At 46.0% G+C, this 22,943-nt stretch overlaps 1 protein-coding gene and 1 pseudogene across 3 annotated transcripts in view; one reads left to right on the top strand and one right to left on the bottom strand.

The window, feature by feature from the left end:
- The window catches only part of LOC142836082 (ribosome biogenesis protein NSA2 homolog), a 58,291-nt pseudogene extending 37,680 nt beyond the window's left edge, over positions 1 to 20,611 (top strand).
- The window catches only part of Pebp4 (phosphatidylethanolamine binding protein 4), a 221,428-nt gene that overhangs the window by 179,229 nt on the left and 19,256 nt on the right, over positions 1 to 22,943 (bottom strand). The gene's annotated exons all lie outside the window — the stretch shown is intronic.

The raw sequence follows: 22,943 nt of genomic DNA, 5'->3' as shown, positions 1-22,943 counted from the left end.
GTTCTCAGGGATAGGAACTTTATCTCACATAAAGCAGAGTGTGAAATGGGTCAAATGTATAGGGCAGAAGAACAGAAAGGAATATTAAAACCATATGTGGCTAACATAGCAATGAATTTGCAGGGATGTGACTTGCTATAGCAATGGAATACTCAGATTAACATTCCCCCAGTCTTAGAACCAAACCATAAATTAACGTATGTTTCTGGGAAATATATTATAAAGGACAGTCACCAACCATTCAGATTGTATAAGAACAGGTCACTACAGCTGCTGATCTTCCAAATGCACCAACAGTCCTGCCTTTAAAATGGTTGACAGACAAAGCTGTAAGAGCTGTACAATGCCTTTAACAATAAAAAAAGTCAGGCTTTAGAACAACTGGTACAGGAGTAACTTAAATGCTCACCATATTGAAGAATCAATCGGCCCCTGAAATTCTCCTGTATTTGCTATTAAAAGAAATCTGGAAAGTGGAAAATGGTAACCGATCTAAGAGTTGTTAATAAGATGATTTAGCCAATGGGCTCTCTACAGCCTGGCATTCCTTTGCCTTCTCTATTGCCTACAAGATGGCCTCTTATAGTTATTGATTTAGAAGGTTGTTTCTTCACTATATCACTAAACCTTTACAAGAAAACAACAGAGATAAAGTTGTCTTCATAGTGCCTACTTACAATAATTCTCAACCTGCTAAGAGATATCAATGGAAGGAAGGCTCTCCCATAGGGAATATTAATGACCCCACCCGTGCCAATATTTTGTAAGTCAGCCATTGGAAATGATATATAAGCAATTTCCTGAATCTATATGGACAACATTTTACTGTCTGATGCAAATGTAGATATTTTAGAAAGAATATTTGAAGAAGTAAAGAAAATTTTGCCTCGTTGGGGATTAAAAATTACTCCTGAAAAAAAAAAATACAAAGAGAAGATTCTATTAATTGTTTGGACTATAAAACTAAAAATTAGATCCCATAATGTGCAAATTAGGAGAGAGTGATTGCAGACTCTAAATGACTTCCAAAGATGGCTAGGAGATACTTCTCACACTATTGGGATAAAACCTGATGAACTGATAATTTAAACAAACCCTTAAATTGTTACAAGGACTTAGTCACAGGAGAGAGAATTGGCTTGACTGAAGAGAAATAACAGAAGGCACACATAGATAGTATGGATCTGAATCTTCACTGCATTCTGGTCATATTGCCCTCTAAATATTCCCCTATAGGAATTCTGATGCAAAGAAAAGACATTATCTTAGAATATATTTTTTTTACTACATAAACTGACTAAAAAAATTAAAAACTTATGTGGGAAAGGTTTCTGAGTTAATTCTAAAAGGAAAATAGAGACTCCATCAAATAGCAAGAAGAGACCCAGCAGAAATTATAGTACATTTTAATAATGACAAAATTGAAAAAATATGGGAAGAAAGTGAAGCCTGGCAAAGAGCTTGTAGTAATTTTGGGGAGGGATTAACAACAACTATCCCAAAAGCAAGAGAATTCAACTTATAAAGAAAACAACTGGATTCTTCCTAGCATTGTACAGGACATACCAGGAACTGAAGCCCCTACATTTTGTGTTGATGCAAATAAAATAGGAAAGACAGGTTACAAAACAGAAAATTTAAGTAAAGTGGAATAAAGCCCTTAAGGTTCTGTCCAGAACTCAGAATTATATGCTATTCTCATGGTATTAAGGGGTTTTAAAGAACCTCTCAACATATTTACTACTATCTGCAATATGCAAAAATGGGCAAATCTCTGTGAGTTCAAGGCCAACCTGGTCCAGAGGGAGTTCCAGGACAGGCTTCAAAGCTACGGAGAAACCCTGTCTCAAAAAATAAATAAATGAATGAATAAATAAATACAGAATTTCATAAAAAACATCATGTCAATAGCAAAGGTTTTTAAAAAAGACTTTTCCATCATGTGTTAACAAGTCAAAGAAATGTCTTACCTGTTCTTTATAAAACCAAACACAACTACCTGTAGGAAGTAACCCAAAGGTTACTTAAAGAAATGAAATCTGGCATACAGATGTGTTTTATTTTGTAGAGTTTGGAAAACTAAAATATGTATACCACACCATTAATATTTATTCAGGTTTTGAATGGGCAACTGCTTCAAGTTCAGAAAAGCCTGATTTGGTAATCACACAATTGCTAAAAGTTATGGCCATCAAGGGTATACCTATACAAATAAAGATAGACAATACTCCAGCATATGTCTCTAAGAAAATGAAGCAGTATTTTGCTTATTATAATATAAAGCATATTACAGGTATACCACATAATCCTGCTTACTCAATTAGCATTTTCCTTCTTGGGTCTCTGAGGGAGCTAAAGACTAGATAGTTATAGTTTTCCTTGTTTACCAAGTGCAGAAAGCAAGTTATGATAGAAAGTAAATTAGGTAAAAGACTTTGAAATTACCAAGATAGGATAGATATGGAGTATTTTCTCTGAATCTGTCAAATGCAAATGGACTCGACATTGTTGATGTATTTATTGCCTTATATAATATATATAGCTATTATACTTATTGTATATAGTTTTTCTTATATTTAGCCTTCTTTTTTATTTTAGACAAAAAGGGGAAAATATAGTGGTATATTATTTGTGTTTTAATAAATAAAGCTTGCCTGAATATCAGAGGGCAAAGCAGCCATACTAGTCAGCCATACAGGCCAGGAAGTGGTGACACACACACCTTTAATCCCAGGATTTGAGAGGCAGAGGCAGATGGATCTCTGTGAGTTCAAGACCACCCTGGGCTACACAAGATTAAATCTGACTAAAAGAGAAACAGAGCTCGCACAAAGGTGATCCCAGCACTTGGGATCCCATGCCTTTAATCCCAGCACTAGGGAGGTGGAGACAGGAGAGATATGGCTGGGCAGAGAGAGAAATATAAAGGGGAATAGACAGGACTCAATGTGGTGTGGAGTGAGAAGACTTATGGAGAGAAGATCTCCCACCTTTGGCCTGAAGATTTGGTAGAGGTAAAAGTTCTCTCTAGTGGTTGGTGGCTTTGCTCTTCTGATCTTCAGGTTGAACCCCAATACCTGTCTCTGGGTTTTTATTATCCGTGCTACAGCTCTAGAAAAAATGGCTGTCATGGTTTCATTTCCCAAGGCATAATATCAAACCCCAGGAAGAATGGGAGTGTTTTAATGAACCCAGCAGCAGGCTAGAACAAAGCTGAGACCTGTTTACAAGATTTCAGTTGCACTTCACACCAGCAACGTAAAGATTCACAAGGTCTGGCACCTAAAAATCTCTTACTAGGCATGCAAAAAGATGCAGGAAACTCTGAGCCTTAACAAGGACAAAACTCAGTCAATGGGGAAAGATCCAAAAACGGTTCAGATACTTAGAACAGTACACACCAGCCCATTAAAAGTTCTTATAACCATATTCCCTATATCCAACAAAGTATAAGAATGCTTAAGCCTCCCCCAGAGAGGTGGAAAGTAGCTTCTAAAGATGCTCCCATAGGATTTTAAGAGATGCGTTCCAATGCCTGTGATAAAACATGAAGTGAATGGGAAGTGGCGGAAGGTGAGCTATACAAAAGAGGCACAGCAATAGGAACCATCAGCAACAAGTGGGCATCTCCGAGGAACCAGGTTTGCCAGTAAAAGAGTCCATGAAGAAAGAGTTAGAGAAAAAAAAAACTTAGAAGAAATGACAATGGCATTTCCAGACGTGGTAAAAGCCACCAGCTAAATCGGGGAGATGGGCTCAGCCGGCAAAGTTCTTACCTTCTTACCGTGCAAGCATGGGGACCCAAGTTAGACCATGTAAAACCAGCATGTTTGGAAGTAAACACTCCCCAACGCTGGGGAGGGAGGTAGAGACAGGCAGCTCCCTGGGGCTTGCTGGCTGGGCAGCCAAGGCTGATTGGCAAGCTCCAGGCCCCAGCGAGACAAGGTGGGTGGCACTTGAGGAAGGATGCCTGAGGCTGTTCCTTGGCCTCCGCACACACAGCTCCACACGCGTACACATACAAAACAAGATAATATTTTATTGGATCTGTGGACCCATGTAGAGTCTAGACTCAAAGAATTAGCTGTATTATGTGCGTGTGAGCCTATATGCTAAGAGCGTTATTGACAACGGCTGAGCTTAATATATCCTGCACCACATGGAACCACAGTGTCAGGAGCTCCGTGTTGTAACCTAGAGGGAACAGTCTGAAAACCTAGAGAGATGCAGGAATGTTGGGGGAGGTGTGGTTTTACATACACGGTCACCCTCCATGCCTCTCCAACTCTGTCCCCTGAAGACAGCTCCTTCATGGACACATAGAGATGTCTCCATGAGGGGAAGTCAGCTTTCTTTTTCTCTTTGGTGGCTTCAGAGCGCCTTGATTTTTGGCTGTTTGGTCAAGATATGTGGGTGATAAAAAAAAAAAAATCCTGATTCAGTTTCTGAGTCTCATGACTCTGCCATTTGTTGTCTTCCACTGCTTTGGGGAAGTTGTTGGTCATCATCTTGCCAGACATTTCTCCTGACCCATGCTCCGTCTTTTTTTCTTAATGGCATCTTACTAGTGTGTATGTTAGGCTGTCTCACGCTGCTTGGATGTTCTGGCCTGTCCACTAGGCTTCTTTCTGTTTGTTTAGACCTTGTCTTTTTCTGACATCAAGTTCATTGCTTCTTTCATCTATGGTGTCCAGTTTGCTAATGAACCCATCTTATGTATCTATTCCAGATAAGTCTGCTGATGTCCTAGGCTTGACTAAGGCTCTGCCATTTTCCCCAGAACATGAGACCCATCTGTGAGTCCAGCCTAGGTGGCACAGGCTGTGCTTCTGCGGGGCAGATTTCTTCATGCTAGCCTGCCTGCCTGAGCTCCTCGTTACTGCCTCCTAGCGCCTCTTCCCTGGGGCAGGTCTGATGACAGACATCGGCCATAAAGTTACTGGTTCCAGAATCTGGGACATGTTCCCAGAATGTCACTTCCTGATATGCTATGGAGCAAGTGCCATCAGAACGTGGGGTGATGTGGGAGCCCAAAGGGGGACAGGAGGCTAATCTGGAGAATGGACAGAGACTAGAATTCAGAGATTCATTGTTGCTTCATTGGTGTGGGATCATGAAGGTCTGATCTAGGGCTATGAATGGACTGAAGCTAACACCCATTGTCGACTTTCGGCCCTAAAGGCCCCTCACTTCCAACTAGTGGCTTCTTTAACTGACAGTTGCAGTGTTCAGTGGGAACATTATCAGGGGTCCATCCTGCTTCCTGAGGCTAAGCAGAGTCTTTGATCTCTCCCTTCATCATCCTTCCCTTTTGTCTCTATGGACCTCTTGGGGGCAGAGCCAGGCACACCTCTACTTTTCCTTTGTTCATGGAGCATTTTGTGAAGATGGATATTTTGTTTCTCATTTCCCTCGACACCCTGTCCACTGTCTGACTCTCTCATTGAGAAGTGGAGGCCAAGCAGCTACCCCGACTCGGCCATTGAGAGGAGCATCACGACAAAGGGCAGAGTGAGCCACCATATGTAAGGCAGGATTTCACAACGCTGGGTGCCTCAACATCTCACTATGTCCACAAACATGACACCTGGAATTCCATGTTCAGTGTCTCTCCATCCTGCAACTCAAGATTTCTCACCTTACATTGATAAATGAGGGCTTCTCTGTGCTCACAGATCACATGTAATAAAAAAAAGTGTAATCTACGAGGTATATGGTATACAGTACGCTAGTTACTTCTGTGCTGCTCTGATCAAAATAGCAGAGAGAAACAACGTAAGGAAGGAACTTATCTTGTCTCATGGTTTCTGGGGTGTCTGTCTGATGGGGGAGAGTCTTCTGTTTTGTGTTAATTTCATTGGTTAAATAAAGAGACTGCCTTGGCCCTTTAATAGGACATAAAATTAGGTAGGCGGAGTAAACAGAACAGAATGCTGGGAGAAAGAAGCTGAGTCAAGGAGCCGCCATGATTCTCCCACTCCAGGCAGACACAGGTTAAGATCATTCCTGGTAAGCCAGCTCGTGGGCTACACAGATTATTAGAAATGGGTTAGGTCAACATGTAAGAGCTAGCCAATAAGAGGCTGGAACTAATGGGCCAGGCAGTGTTTAAAAGAATACAGTTTCCGTGTAATTATTTCGGGTAAAGCTAGCCGGGTGGCGGGACGCAGCCCAGCCCGCTGCTCCAATCACAACATCTGTCTGTCATGGTAGGGAAGGCATGGAGGAACACGCTGCCAGAGCCTCCCTCTCTGCTTCCTGTTTTGCTGTGGTGTGAACAGCCTCCACCACAAGCTCTCACCACCATGAACAAGGCAGTGTGTCCCTCCACGCCTAACCCAGTGACATATTTTCACCAGCTAGATTCCACAGCCTTCCCAGATAGTATCACCAGCTAGGGACCAATGTTCACAACAAGCTTATAGGGGACATTTGAGATCAAACCACAACATATAATACATTTGAATATGTATGTGTGTGATATATTTAGATTTTAGCCATTCCTAAATCAAATAAACAAATTGGATACCTTTGCTATCCTTTACTATCTAAGGGTATGGTTTCCGGAGCTCCCCCCATGTAGATTTCAAAATGTTCATCTCTTACACATAAATGATGCCCTATATAATGTTCTCTTATATAAAAAGATGTTTTAAAGGTATACACATCTTCCCAGACACTTTAATGTATGTCTAGAGCTAATACTGGAGAAGTGTCATTCTGTCCTTGCTTAGGGACTAATCACAGGGAAATGTCTGTACGTGTAAGTGTTCAACACAGAGGCCATTATATATGTTTGTAATTACAATGTGTTCATTCTGTAGTGCCAGTAATAGGCATAGAGAGCAGGCCCCGCCCCTCACTGGCTATAGCACAATGGCATAGACCCGGGTTAATAGACTCAGTTACTCAGATCCAGGGCCTTGAATTGGACCACCCTAATATCTACCTCACCTGAGAGCTGCTGGAGCTCATGTAGGACCGGTCCCATGGAGCCATAGCCACAGGATCTCCATGGCTCAGGTCAACAGCAGACTATCTGAGAGGAGTTCCGGTGAGGAGCCAGTACTGATGGTGTAGCGAAAGCCAGAGGCCTTGAACCAGACCAAGGACTCACTGCGATGATAATCGTAAGCACAGCTGTTTGGGCAGAAGGGTCTGCTGTGTGCCACACCGCAGCTTCCGGTGCCACTACAGCAAGTGAATACGTGATGGAGAAGCGGGGAAATGGGGAGCAGAGTGAGAGGGAGGAGCTGGAGACAGGGCAGCTGTGACGGGTGGAAGAGAGGGCTGTGATTGAAAGAGGAGCAGGCCTTTGCCCAGAGGAGATGGCAAGATGGTTGTTGCTTTTGTTGTTGTTTTTTACTTTTAATTTTTTTTGTTGTCTTTGGGGGTGCTATAGAGGGGAGGGTTATAGGCAGGTAGGTAGACATGGAAGGACTAAGAGATGAATGGGATTGAAGTGCACGATGTGAAATTCCCAAAGAGTCAGTAAAAAAATTATAATAATAAAAAATAGACATTTTTTCAGGGGCTGAAGAGATGGCTGAGATAAGAGCATTTGTTAGGTTTCCAGCACCCACCAGTTGCAGGGAAGCTGATGCCCTCTTCTGCGCTCCTCGGGAACCACACATGCATGGGATACACATGTAAAGATTCAGGTAAAATGCTCATATGCATTAAATGCACTTTTAATTAAAAATGTTTTTCATATAAGTAGTTGAATTTCAATATAACTAGTTGAATTCAAGGGTGGAGAAGCTACAGATGCCAAAGGCAACTGTTTATCTACATCCTTGTTTTTCTACCTCTGTGCAAGTCTGTGTACATGTGTGTGAACCAAATGCCCAAGTATACTATGTATCTTTTGTTTGTTTTGTTGGTTGGTTGGTGTTCTGGAGACGGAGTTTCACTGTGTAGTCCTGGTTGTCCTTGGAACTCAAGGTAGACCAGGCTGACCTTGAACTCACAGAGCTCTCCACCTTCCAAACCTCTGCCTTCCAGCCCCCAAGCACTGGGATTAAAGGTGTATGCCCCCAGGCACAGTAGAGACTAAGACTTAATATTGCCATTGATATGTGAGAAAGATTCAAGAAGATTATAGAAAAAACATCTAAAATTGAGCAAAAATCTGTATTTTTTCTGCTAATTGAGAAAAGCATCTTTCCTCCCCCTGCTGCTCCTTCCTCTCCTCTTCATCTTCCTCTTCTTCATCCTCCTCCTGCTCCTCTTTTTCTTCCTTCTTCTGTGTTTTCTTTAGACTAAGACTACCTAACCTCTTACTCCTTAGCAAAGTCCCTGGGGATGGCTGATACTCAAGTTTCCCTCGGTTGGTCGCTAACCTGTGGTGTGCTGTGGTGTGTTTCAGAAGAGTCAGATGAGGACACCTGTGGCGGGATACGGCAAAGAAAGGGATGCTGTTGTATCCTCAGGGAAAGGAATGTGCAAAGGACAGGGCCTGTGGAAGGCTGACAAGGGAGAGTGGTTTCACGATTTCCTCCATGCTTGCTGCTGTCCTTTGACTCTCGACCGTTAGCTCCCCGCTCCTGGTATGCATACATACATGCTTTGTGCTTTTATTCAAAACTTGGAGCAATCCTGTGAGATAGGTATCCTGGCTCCTGTTCTGCTGTTGAGAAACTGTTCTTGGAGAGGTAGGTTTCAAATCTATTTCTGTCTCCAGCCCATATGACTCCCTTGAACATCAAACTCTCACATACAAGAGCATTCTTTGCAATGTCTGCCTGCCTGTATCTGATAGCATCTCCAATGCACCACGCCCAGACCAGAGGATCCTGGGGTTCCCGCACCTGTCTTTTAGGACTGCTGCCCTGTTTAATCACTCTCTTATGGGGGTAGACTAAATGCTGTTCCCCGAATTCACAGTCCCCATTCCCCACTGTGATGGCATTTGAAGATGAGGCCTTTGGGAAGCGATTAGGTCACAAGGGCGGGGCCCTCTTGATGAAATTAGTGCCCCGTGAGAACAGACGCAGAGCTCTGCCCCTTTCACCACCACGTCAGCGCGTAGTGAGTTCTCACACAATCTGAGCATGAGAACCAGGCTTTGACAAGACAAAGAATCTGCCAGCACCTTGATTCGGAACTCGAGCCTCCAGAATTAGGAGGATAAATGTTTACTATTTAAGCCTTGGATCCTTGAAATTGTGTTATGGCAAAGTGAAAGGTTTGCCCACTCCATCTCAGTACACGGGGCCAATCTTCCCAGTCACCAACAGCTCAATCTAACGGGCAGGCTTTCCACCAAAGTGCTCCGTGCTCCAGTCCTGCCTGCGCTGAAGATAAACACAGCTGCTTTTCCTTACGGGGGTGCTCTTCTCGTGGCTTGCCCCAGATGGATAGACTGTTGGGCGTACAGTAGTTCCTCCTTCCCTGATTTCTTTTTGATCTGCAATTAGTAAGCCTTTCTCAGGAATCCTGGGGTGTATAAGCTACCCCTTGTAGAGGAAAGACATGGTTGAAATCCTGGACCCTTCAGACACTGGGGCTGGGGCAAGAAGATCAAGAGTTCAACGCCAAGGGTAAAGGGACAAAGGACACGTGCAATACGGAAGTGAAAGGCTGAATACTGGGGATTAAAGGGTTAAGTGGAGATGGGGTGGCAGGAGCGAAGGTGGGTTCGCTAGAGCCAAAAATATGTGAAAACCTTCTTTGTAAGCAAGCTAAAATAAATGTAGCTTTTAAAAAGGAGTTTGAACTCTGGTACCCTGAACGGGCGAACAATGCTTGCCCCAGAAGCCATGGATTATTAAAGGAAAATCTCAATGCCGTGTGCAAGATACCTCCTTCCAAGTTACTGCCCCAGAGCCTCCCATCCCAAACAACGCAGACTGTTGTCACTGTTATCTTTTAAATTAAAAAATTATGTGTATGCACGTATACCTCTGCGCATGCATGCCACGTATGGGTGGGTGCCAGTGGAGGGCAAAGGAGGACATCAGATCCCCTGGAGCTGGAGCTATCGGCGATTGTGAGCTGCCTGGCTTGGGTGCTGGGAAATGAACTCGGGTCCTCGAAGAGCGGCAAGAACTGTTATTCACTGAGCCATCTTTCTAGCTCCTGCCACTGCTCCTTGATTGCCTGCTATACGTTGGTAAGGCCCTATTGCTGGAGAAACAGCACACTCCAATTGTACAGCGTGGAGAAATCAGCTGAGGTTGACCTGAAAACGGGCTAGTCTGCACGGTGCCAGAAGGTACTGGGCAGGCTGCCAGGGGAGAAAAGACATCAGTGGTCTTCCCCAGTGCTGGACCACTGGACCACAAACACTGGTGTGATAATGGCAGGAGGGTCACAAGGGGAACCAACCACTTTGTGATTGGATCTGAGTCCTGCTCCCTAGGAGGGACTTCCTACTGGTATTAGAAACCTGATCCAAACCCCAGGATCCTAGGCCCTTGGGGGAACTGTCTGCTGTTATTTGGATGATGTTTCAAACTGCTTTCTAAATATCTGTGTTTATACCCATAGGCTAGTCTTGGCCAGAGCAGCCTCTCTCTGCAGTGAGCACCAATCCAAACACTGATTGCTAGTAAAAGAGCTAAGAACAAGCAGCTGCTGAGTGCTTAGCCCTAAATGGGCTGTCTCTGCCGGTAGGAGGCTCTTGGGCTCACGGATAAGCACTAGGAGAACCAGGAAGGTTAAACACACAGGGCAGCCTCTTCAAAGGAAAACATGTCTGACCTTTTTCCACCCGGAAGGCTGGGAGCAGATGTGGTTAATAGCCTGGTGACCCTTGTGCTCTCTGGGAGGCCAAACCACGCCAGTTCCTTCCCCAGGCCAGACCCTTATCTTGAGTCTTGCTCTCAGTTAATCCATAGAACCTATCTTTATGGAAGATGCCACTTGCACTTCACACAGTTCCAGTGTTGTCATGTCTTAAGCTTTGGCACAAGGGATTGAGTTGATGATCATCAGGGAACTTTTTTCCAAATTGTGCTATGTTTAAATAGACCTAAGATAAAGTGAAGGTTGATAGAGTACAATATATACATACACACATCACACACACACACACACACACACACAAACTTTGAGTAGTAACTAACACATAGTCATTTCCCATCATGCCCTGCTTCCTGACCATGGAAATCCTCAAAGAAGTCCATAGGTAGACCTGGGTACAAGGATTGATGGGGGCATTTCAGCCTCATCACCCCTGCCCAGGTCAGATTCTTTAGTTACGTGCATTGGTGATGGGCTGGTGAGACAACTCAGTGGGTACAAGGGGCTTGCTGCTAAGCTTGATGACCTGAGTTAGATCCCTGAAACCCACACAAGAAAAGGAAAAACCTGACTCCTCCAAGTTTTCCCCTGACTTCCATTAAAGGACCCTGTGGTACATGCCCATCCCTCAAATAAATAGATATCTTTTTTTGAGTTGAAGGAGATAATAGAATCACACATTAGTGGTGGTCAGGAATATTGTTTTGCATCTGAGACAGGAACTCACTGTTTAGCTCTGACCAGCATGGAACTCGGTATGTAGACCAAGCTGGTCTTGAACTCACAGAGATCCACTTGCCTCTGCCTTTCCAGTGCTGGGGCTAAAGGTGTGTGCCATCACACTGAACCTGGCATAAGAAGTCAAGGTCCTGCATGGTCAACAAGACAAAACGACAGCCTACAGAATGGGAAAAGATCTTCACCAACCCCACATCAGACAGAGGTCTGATCCCCAAAATATACAAAGAGCTAAAGAAATTGGTCATCAAAAGAATAACCCATTTAAGAATAACTCCATTTAAAAAATGGAGTACAGACCTAAACAAAGAACTCTCAACAGAGGAATCTAAAATGGCTGAAAGACACTTAAGGAAATGCTCAACATCCTTAGCCATCAGAGAAATGCAAATCAAAACAACTCTGAGATTCCATCTTACACATGTAAGAATGGCCAAGATCAAAAACACTGATGACAACTTATGCTGGAGAGGTTGTGGGGAAAAGGGAACACTCCTGCATTGCTGATGGGAATGCAAGCTGGTACAGACCCTTTGGATGTCAGTGTGGCAATTTCTCAGAAAATTAGGAAACAACCTTCCTCAAGACTCAGTAATACCACTTATGGGTATATAGCCAAAGGATGCTCAATTGTGCTACAAGCACACGTGCTCAACTATGTTCATTGCAGCAGTGTTTGCCATAGCCAGAACCTGGAAACAACCTAAATGCTCCTCCACTGAAGAATGGATAAGAAAAATGTGGTACATTTACACAATGGAATACTGCACAGCAGAGAAGAATAATGACATCTTGAAATTTGCAGGCAAATGGATGGAGCTAGAAAACATCATATTGAGTGAGGTAACCAAGACCCAGGAAGACAATTATCATATGTACTCACTCATAAGTGGTTTGTAAACATAAATCAAAGAAACCCAGCCTACAAATCACAATCCCAGAGAACCTAGACAACAATGAGGACCCTAAGAGATACATACATGGATATAATCTACATGGGAAGTAGAAAAAGACAAGATCTCTGAGCAAATTGGGATCATGGGGACTATGGGGGCGGGTTGAAGGGGGGCAGAGGAGGGAGGGGAGCAGAGAAAATATAGAGCTCAATAAATATCAATAAAAAGAAAATTAAAAAAAGAAGTCAAGGTCCTTGATGGCCAACCTTACCTGTGGCCATCGGGTAGATGATAATAGGAGCATGGCTCAGAGAAGTTTCTAGGAAGACAGGAGACCTGGCTGGTAGTGGAGGAAATCTTTGGTCACCTGCCAGTGTGCCCTCTGGCTAGAGCCTCTGCTTCTGCGGGATTTGGCTGGAGAACAGAAGACAGGAAGATATGCCACCCAACCCTGAAGGACTGGTCCAACGCCGGCGAAAGGGTGAAGGGGTTGAAAGGAAGCAACCTTCTATGAAAGGCGGAGGGGAGCACAGCTCTGGAGGGAGGCCACCCATCCCACTAAGCACGGCGGAGTATCAGAAACCCCGGGGGAGTACAAGATGGCATTTAGTGGAACACCTGCTGTGAAAAGACTCCAGGCCCTTGAGTATATTTTCCCTGTGGGTGTGTGTGTTTGCGCATGCACAGAGAGGCCGGAGGAAAACACAGGTTGTCATTCCACAGATGCCACCTTTTTTTTTTTTTTGAAATGGTATCTCATTGACTTGGACCTTATCGAGTAGGCAAGGCTGGCTGACCAGTGAGCCCTCAGGATTCACCTGCCTCCACCTGGTGCTGAGGTCACGAGCACATCCACTATACTCAGCTTTTCCCCAACCACCACTGCCACATAGGTTCTAGGGACCGCACTGGGGTTTTCCCGCCGCTTTACCAACTGAGCTATCTCTTCGGCCCCTTTATCCATGTCTACAGATGAGGCCAAAAGACCCTGAGAGGTACGTTTGCTAGCTAGCTACAGAACTGGGGGCTGAACTCGGTCTTGCCTCGCTTTGCGTGTGGGGACTAAGCTGAGGTTGTGCACTGTGTGGCCTACTTGGTCCTCACCACCAGTGAGGAAAGGTCACACAAATGCATCTTTCCTGTTTGGGACTAGGCTAACATGGCAGGCCCTAGATTCACATCCGCATTCCGGGACTATTTACTCTTAGTTTAGACATAATTCTGACATTCTCTGCTATTAGGTTTCCCATCCTGTCAAGAATTAGAGGGACCATAAGGATACTAATCATCTTCTGACAGCAGCAAGAAGTGACAGATGACAGGAGGAAAATAAATTTTAAAATAATTTTAGCAGTCTTGGGTAGTTTCAGGGAAAAGCAAGAAACCCCACAAGTTTCCTTGATCCCTAAGATACCACTAAGCAGTAGGAGAAGGCTCCTGCATTCCTCATAAGTATGGGTTACAATCTCTATTTGCCGAGCAAGCCAAGAAAATAAGTCTCTACCCTGTGTAGGGCTGCTGGACCTCTCCCAAGTCCTTAAGATCCTCTTTCCTCTTTCTGAGACACTGCCCTAGGGATGGGGTACTACACTTGTCCTCAGCACCCTAGAGGTTATGAACCTAGTTGGTAAAGATGGGGAGTCCATAAAAAGGGAAGCCAGTACGTAAGAGATACAAAGCCAGATGAACCTATGCAGAGTAGCCCCTGCTTTCTCATTTCCGTCGTAATGAGCAAGGCTGGGACCCTGCTGTGTGCAACCTAGTCAGGGTCCGGTATTCTACTATAGCAACAGAAACAAGATTTAAATACCCCCAGCTATCACTCATCGAGGACAGGACATTAGAACTCTGGTGGTGGCCTCCTTCATCTAGGACTGTGTCGACAACAGATAGGAGGCATTAAAAACCACACAGGCAGGCTGGACCAGGAGAAGTCTTGTTCCTCCCCAAGCCGCTACATCAAAAAGGAATGCCACCAACTCCCTCCAAGAGCACAGGCCTGTCTAAGGAGGTGGGAGGAGTGGTTAGCTAACTTCATAACCAACCCGGTTCCTGGGCCTAGGGCTAGGCTGGCACCCGGTAGGGTCCCAGTCCTATTCAGCATTACAGAAATGATAAGACAAAGATTATTTCGGAAAAGAGGTTTCGTTGGCCCACAGTTCAAGAGGCTGAAAGTCCAAGACCAGGTGGCTTCGTGTCTATGGCCCCTGATGAGAGTTCCCATGGTGGGGCCACACACAACACGACAGAAGAGGGGAAGGGGATGAGACACAGAGAAACTGGGGTGAGATGGGAAGTCAGAAAAAGAGCAGGGGCCAGAGCCGTTCTTTGATAACAATCCACTTTGGTAAGGTCTCACTTTAGAAAGACAGTAATCCCTTCCAAAAGGGGTTCCTCCAAGGACCTAGCCACCTCTCAATAGGCCACACGCTTGCTGATATAGTTCCATTGCTGTGCTTCAACTACACAGGGCATCAACCCCCCAGTCTGTCCAGGAATCCTTAGGAGTCACAGCACATCAGAGTAGAGCAATGGGCAACTTTTCTTCAGGCTGAGAACAACAGGGCGAGAACATTAGGAAACCAGGTGATCTGGGGCTAAGTGGCCATTGTTCGTCATTTGCATATCCATTTACATAATCAATGACTAGGAATCAGGACCCTAGTGGATGGGTTTAGCCCTGGACCTGGGGATTTGATCTTGAAACTGTCCCTCAAGCACTCACTCTCCACCTTTGGATCTGCCTAGGTTCCCAGAGGGGGGTGGCCTTGGCCTGGGAGAAGCAAACCCACAGAACCCCATCAGAATAAAAGCCAGCAGCTCAAAGAAATGAAAGGAGACCCGAGAGAGGACATCGCTGTGTGACAGCTGTTTACAGGATGAAAAGAACAACTTTAGCAGAAGTCAAATCATGCTCTTTAGACCCAGGCAAAGAAGACAAGGTCATATGTAAACTATTTAGAAGTACCATAGGGGCCGGGTGGTGGTGGCGCACGCCTCTAATTCCAGCACTCGAGAGGCAGAGGCAGGCAGATCTCTGTGAGTTCGAGGCCAGCCTGGTTCACAAGAGCTAGTTCCAGGACAGGCTCCAAAGCTACAGAGAAACCTTGTCAAGAAGAAGAAGAAGAAGAAGGAGACCCCACAGGGGATGGGGGCAAGCTCCCAGCTCTCCTTCAGTCACAGCCTGAGGCGGATAGAGTGAGTATTCCCATTGCCCTGGTGACCACCCATAAGATTATTTTTGTTGCTACTTCATAATTTTGTTACTATTATGAATCATAATGTAAATATCTGATATGTGACCCCTATGAAAGGGCCATTTAACCCCCCAAAGGGGTCAAGACCCACAGGTTGAGAACCACATCACTGGACTTTGGAGGCCAACCCTGAAGCTTAACAGTCGTGACTCAGGGTAAGACACACTCTGTGGTTCTCCATATGGAAAGCGGGAATAACAGTGGAGACTACATCATGACTACAGACCCCACAGGGGATGGGGCAAGCCCGCGTTTGCATGCACTGTGGGTAGGGTACAGGTAGACATTGGCCCCTCTGTCTTTGTATATAACACTGTACATACTTTACGAGCAGCCCTGTGGGGTTGAAAAGAGGGCCATGGCCTTTTAGATTTGGGTTTTGTGAGGGTGCCTGCTGCTCCTAATATTTTACATGGGAAAACTCAGCCGTGGTGCTAGAAACATTAACAACAGGATTTATTTACCTGGTATGTAAAACGTGGGGATGAGGCTGTGTTTAGATGCATAAACGTGAGGCAGGGGCAGAACTAAGCAGTATTCTAATCCAGATCTGGGCTTTACCACTCCCTAGCAAGTTGCTTAACTTCTCTAGACCTCAGTTTCTACATCTGTGAAACAGGGATAATAATGACTCTGAAAAGTAGATGGGTTAGTATTTCCAATGTGCTCGGAGCCCTGTCTGGCACATGCCTGCGCCTGCTAAATACAACAAAATAACCAGGCACGGGCGGGAGATAAAAAGGCGAGGAGGCATTCCCAAGCAATATCTCTGAGACTTAAATGCGTGACTTCCCTTTCATCCCCCAACTCCTCACCCCAGAGGCAGTAGTTCCTGAACGGGTCTGCTGGGGAGGGAGCACAATGAAGGGTTAAACCATGGCGTGCACAGAAAAACAAGTTCCATCTGGTCCCCGGGACAAAGCGACAGCCTGCGAAGCCCCCAGCCCGGGCTCCCGCTCAAAGGACACATGGCTCTTTAAAATTCCAACTTGTGGCTGCCTCGATCCGTTCTCCACACCCAAGAGTTCCCGATGGGATCTGCAAATGGCAGCAGCAAGCCATGCGGTGGCCCTAGAGCAGGCTGAGGGGAGTGCCTTCCCAGCTACCGCTCAACCAGGATTACCTGGTACCCAGCCTCCACCTTTGGCTTTGCTTCAAGGTGGGCACCAGAGGAAGACAAGACCAGGCTTGAGCAAGCGAGACTTTTGCTTTCAGACTGAACTCTGCAAATGATTGCTTTGCGATCCATACCCTTGGATGTTCATTGAGCTGGAGTGCACCTACCCCATGTGGTGACTGGAACCCCTTCTTTGGTCTACAGGCTAGGAGAGGTACAAGAACCATCAAATGTCCCTCCCATGCTTAGAAGAAGCCAGATCAGAGGGGCAGGCTCAGCGGCTCTCACCTCAGCATCTACTGTGGGAGCAAGGGCCCTCCATTTGGGCAGAGAAAGGAAAGCAGAAAGAAACCAGGGCCCCCAGTTTCCGTCTCCCCCACCCCCAGGCACGTGTCAGCCTGAAGAAAGCTGAATCCTGCGCCTGCTCTAAGCCTGCAGAGCACGAAAGTAATTCACAAAAAGTTGGGCAATTCAAAGTTCCGGTTTCCACAGCAACCAGCTCTCAGACCATTTGGGTAGCCGAAGCCTTTTCTCTTCACAGTCACTTTTTCCCCCTTCCCAAATAGCATTTTTCTTTATTATTAAAATAATACTTGCTCATTGGAGAACATATGGAAATCACACAGAAGTGTACAGAGGAAAATAAAATTCACCCTGAATCCCACCATCCAAAATGATCCAGTGTTAACATTTTGATGCATTCCCTATTTGTCTAGTGTTTTTTTTTAATTTGCACTCAAAAAAAAAATTGGGGCTAGAGTGAAATTACTGTTTTATCATTTGGTTTCCTTTCACTTAACGTATATTGTGAAGCTTTTCAATAGCGAAGATATTCTTTAAGAATGTCATTTTTTTTAATGGCTTGCTGGTATTTTTTTCATATGGATAGAGTACATTCACTGCAGCCTGTCTATTACTGAACGTTTAGATGGCTTTCATTTTTTTCCCCCTGCTATTTTAAACAACACTACAATGAACATCCTTTACATAAATGTCCATTTGCGGCTGATTAAGTCATCTGATTAGGATACATTCCTTAGGACTAAAGTTACTGTCCATACAGAGGAACATGCTAATAATTTGGGTACGCTTCACCGGGATCGCCTTCCTGGGAGGTTGCAGCAACTTCTCCCTGTGTCTGCGGTGCACTCTCCCCTTTAAGATAAGGATACAAACCGCCATCTGGCTGCTTTCGCATAAAGTCTATACCATTTTTAAATTATATTTTAATGTGGGGCTGAGGAGGCAGCTCAGTTGGTGGGGTGCTTGCCCAGCGTGCTCTGAGTTCTGGATCTGGTCCCGAGTACTGCATATAAACCAGATGTGCCGAGGCATGTCTGCAATCCCAGCACTTGGGAGGCAGAGGCAGAAGGATTGGAAGTTCAAGACCATCTTCAACTAAAGACTGAATCTGAGACCAGCACGGGCTACAAGATTCCTTGTCTCAAAACAAACAAACAAACAAACAAAAAACATTTCTTAACCATATTTTTATGAACCTTTTTTTTTTCTAGAATCATCTGGTAGCATTCTTTGCATCCTTTGTATCCTTTTTCTATGGATTATTCATCTCTCTGATACTGGTTTCTCAAGAACCCTTATGTGTAAAGACAATAAATGCTTGTGTTGGACTTTTATCTCTGCAAGGCACTTTGGGGAATGTAGAAGTTTTTAAATCTTGTAGCTCACATCTGTCCTGGCCTTGATTGGCTAGCTTCTGATCCTCTTTTTAGGCACATTGATATGACCCAAATGCTGTCCTTCTGGTTATTCTGTGTTGGGTTTGGTTTGCATCAACTTCTGCAAGCCACCATGGGTTCGGGCAGGTGGGCAGCGGAGCACACACTTCCCTGAGAGCTCTGAGGCAGGAGCCTGGTGGGCTGGCTCAGAAAACAATGCCTGGCAGAGGCAGGACCTGATCCACCTGCTCCTGCCTCTCTGACCTTGGCCTTGTTGACACCTCCCTTTGGGGACTCTGGGACACTGCTGATGATTGGAGGAGAAAAGAGACATTCCATGACTACACACCAAGCAAGGTACACTTCACACGGTCTTCCCTATCTGGGAGGATGGGGAGCCCCAGACGTATGGAGAGTTAGAAATAGGGAGATCCGATGGGCGGTGGTGGCTCATGCCTTTAATTCCAGCACTCGGAAGGCAGAGGCAGGTGGATCTCTGTGAGTTCAAAGTCAGCCTGGTCTACAAAGTGAGTTCCAGAAGAGCCAGAACTGTTACACAGAGAAACCCGGTCTCAAACAACAAAAAAGAAGACAGACTCGGTGAAGAATTCTGTGACATGGTTCATTATGAAGAAATACTGGATGCAGAGAGGACCTAGAGTGTCTGCTCCCCCAATGTTTTTCTTCTTTCCAGTCCAACCCTACTTGAGGAACCCCAGAGTTCCAGGAAAAAGAAGAAGAAAAGGGGGAGGGAGGGAGAGAGAGAGGGAGGGAGGGAGAGAGAGAGGGAGGAAGAGAGAAAGAAAAACCTTGATTTTTACTCTCCTGCTACCTAGGCTCGGCCTTGCTTTGACTGTCAGGTTGTAAGTTTGCAGCAGTCGCCTGGACCACTGAGACTATCTGTCAATCACTTTGTTATCTCGAACATCACTACCACCACCACTACCATCATCTACACAGCGTCAGGGTCAGCCACCAATAGACTTTGCATACAGGAACGGTGAGACCCAGAAGTTTCAGAAGACTGCCCCCCCCCGCTGTCATCATGCCCACAGTGAATACAATGAATCGTACTGTAGGTGCTACGGGTAGCGATTGGGTTACCAGGAGAAAAAGAGAAAGTTAGAAGACTGGTCTGAAGGCTCAGCTCTACCATCAATATAGCACCAAGCTGAAAAACTGCAAATGAATAATGATTGAGACACATGCACGAAAAGAGAAACATCAGAGAAAACAACGGGAGAAGACCCTGCCGGGAGCATTATCTGCTCCTCTGCTGGACAGAGAGGGACAGGCCAGAGCAAGAGCACCTTCCAACAGGAGCAAGCAGGAATGGAAAGAGAAGGAGGGGAAGTGGGAAGTCCCGCTACACAAAGTCCATGCCCAAGGAGGAACGGTGTTGACAGAGGTTTCTGTCCCACCAGGTCCCACAGCCATTTAGTCCCAAGTAAACACACAGAGGTCTACATTAATCATAAACTGATCGGCTTAGTAGATCAGGCTTTTCTTATTAATTAATTCTTACATCTTAAACTAGCCCATTAATCTTGTCTATGTTAGCCACATGGCTGAGAACCTTCTTTGGCGAGGCAGTCACATTTTGCTTTCTCTGCAGCTGGGTCACGACTGCAGACTTAAACTTCCCTCTTTCCAGAATTCTCGTTGCTCCGCCTCTACTTTCTGCCTGGTCACCCCGTCTATACTTCCTGCCTGGCTACTGACCAATCAGCATTTTATTAAAATAATACAAGTGACAGGATGAAAGACCACTGTTCCACAGCATAACAGAAATATCGAGAGCTATTCGGACAGGAAAAGAAAGAAGGCATGGAAGAGGATGGTTACTAAAGTCTGCCTTGCTGGCAATGGTTGTATGAGGAAACCACCTTAATATAAAAGTTCACTAGGCCGGTGGGCCTGCGTTTCAAAATAGTCAGTGTCACATACCCTGAGCTGAAAGCCACCTTTTGCCTGCCAATGCTTGGTGTGGAAAAGCATCCGTCATCCCCATTCTATACAACGCTGGGTGTAACCACCACGGCACAGTTGTTGATGTGATCGTGAGCCAGCTGGGCCTAGTGACACAGGAAGGCAAGGTGGGCTGAGGAAAGCGTGCCCAAGTTGCCAACCATCCTGAAGATGATGGATGGGTGCATAAATGTGGTCTTGCTTGTCTGACAGGGAGTTTATACAAGTCATTCCGAATCGTTACAGAAGACTACAAGCCGTCAGGAAAAACACCATGGCTGTGATCTTTCTGAATACTCCCAAGGAACCTTACTAATGTGCGGTAAAGAAAAACAAAAGAAGAAACAAACAACAACAACAACACCGCTCAGTTTTACCTAAAAGGAAGGAAGGAAGGAAGGAAGGAAGAAAAAAAGAAAGAATTCTTCTCTGAATCACATGCGATCAACAAACCTGTGCTAAGAGCCTGCTGTGTGCAGACTGTCCTCCAGCTTACGGGCAGCAGGGAGCTAAGCAGATAAATCGTCCTGCCCTCCCAGAGCATAGGTTCTAGCTGTGGCATAGTGGTAGCAACAGAAAAACAAACTAGCAAAACCCAGAGCTCATGAGGAAGTTAGATGTAGGTTGAAAGGTTGCGAAGAGGGTGAGAAGTGGAGAGGAGCAAGGGGACGCTGCAGGCCCTCCTTAAAGAGGTGACCTTCAAGCAAAGATCTAAAAGGGAGTGAAAGAGTCATGCAGTACGGGGTGTGTGTGTGTGTGTGTGTACAGAGGACCTTTGGAATGCTGGGAAGCCAGCTAGGTTAGGTGGACACACAGCAGAAATGTTGAGGAGAGAGGATGTGAAGCCCAGGTCAGATCCCAGGGCCTCTGACAGGCACTGGCAGTGCCGGGGCTTTTACTCAGGAAAGGGAAGCATGACAAATTCTGAGCAAAGGTTTGAACTGATCAGGATCAGTGGGTTTAAGGGCTCCCTCTGATGGCTGCACTGAGAACATGCCGGGCCTTGGGGGACAGAAGTGGTGGTGGCAAGGACATGGGTGAGGGACTGTGGCAACAATCCAAGTCAAAAAAGGGCTGGCAACCGTTCAAGCCTGGACCATGAGGAGAGAAGTAGCCAGCTTCTAGTCGGTTCCCCTGGTGCCCTAGTGGCACAGGGAGAGAGACGGAGAAGCTACACCTGCCGCCCATCCGTGGAGTTAAACCTGAGGATGGAGCAGGTTTGGTGAGGGCACAGAAGGGGATTGGATGCCTGGGGTTGGACGTACCACACAAGAGAGTCACACAGGACGATTGAGGTCATCGGTGTGTGGGTAAGACCACCCAAGGGAAAGAGAGACAACTAGAGAGAAGACAGGGGAATGAATAAGAGAGGAAGAGGCCAGTCCAGAGAGTATGGGTCCCGGAAGCCATCTGTGTCCCGCAAGAGGGAGACACCCACTGGGGGAAACGTCCCAGACGGGACCAAGAAGGATTCCACAGAGGACTGCCCTTGGGCTCCTAACCTTGAAAGGGATAGTCTCGGGACTCTAGGGTAAGAACAAGGAATCTTAGGGGACTGGGGACTTTGCACGAGGTGGCAGAGCTCCAGGCAGCAGCACCAAGATTTAAACCTTCTTAGGGTCCCTGGCTCAGAGCTTCCTCCGCGAACTGAGGCAGGCAGCTTTCACGGTTCACAGCTTCCCCTCAGGAAGTCTGTAGGCTGGGGAAGCCCAGGCTGAGCAGGGAGCCACGCGCATTTCTCCAAAATCTTTGTGATCCGGGGTAGGCAGCAGGAGGTAACCTCTTGTTCTTCCTATCAGCCATTTTACCCAGTTAATCAGGAGTTAGGGGCTAATTAGGGGCATTTTAAATGGAAAGAATTCCACTTATAGTTACTTGTATTGTCATAACAGAAATGCATTTTCACACTGGACTGGGGAAGAGAGAGACCCACCAGGGCCTGCGACCTAACACTTCCTACCAGACCCACACGGAGAATTCTGCTTTCACTTACGGGTTCCTCACTGGCCACCAACTAGCAGGGGCCTTCCTGCCTTGATGTCCCCAGTCAAGCAGTGAGTTTTGGGTTATCTGGGGCGGGATGACGGTCGCCTATCTCCCCCTGGTGGTGACTCTTCTCATTGCGGCCCCAGACTGAGCAGAAGGCCATCTCTGCCTACCCACAAGCAGGCTAGGGAACTGTACCCCTAGAGCACCTTTGCATTCTCTTCCCTCACCACACCTTCCTGCGGTAAGTCTGGGGGGCCACACTTCCCGGAGCCCCATGGTCTACTTCCTCTTCATTCCCCTGTGGTGGAAAGAACACAGGTCTTTATGTCTAAATGTCACTCTGTCCCTGCAGACCCAAAAACAGCAAAGAAATGCAGAGTGCACACACCTCTGTCCCGCACCAAGCCTCCTCCACCTGTCCCTCGGTTAAGACACTTGACATTTATGGAACATTTGTGATCATTTGCAATCACATATCTGTAAAGGAACGTGTTTGGGATCTGGGGTAACCTTGCAATCTACCTGTTCTGCTTTCCTGTCCTGGCTTCTCCCC

This window comes from Microtus pennsylvanicus, chromosome 15 (genome assembly GCF_037038515.1).
Source record: "Microtus pennsylvanicus isolate mMicPen1 chromosome 15, mMicPen1.hap1, whole genome shotgun sequence".
NCBI lineage: Eukaryota > Metazoa > Chordata > Mammalia > Rodentia > Cricetidae > Microtus > Microtus pennsylvanicus.
This window is presented reverse-complemented; position numbering and strand designations above follow the sequence as displayed.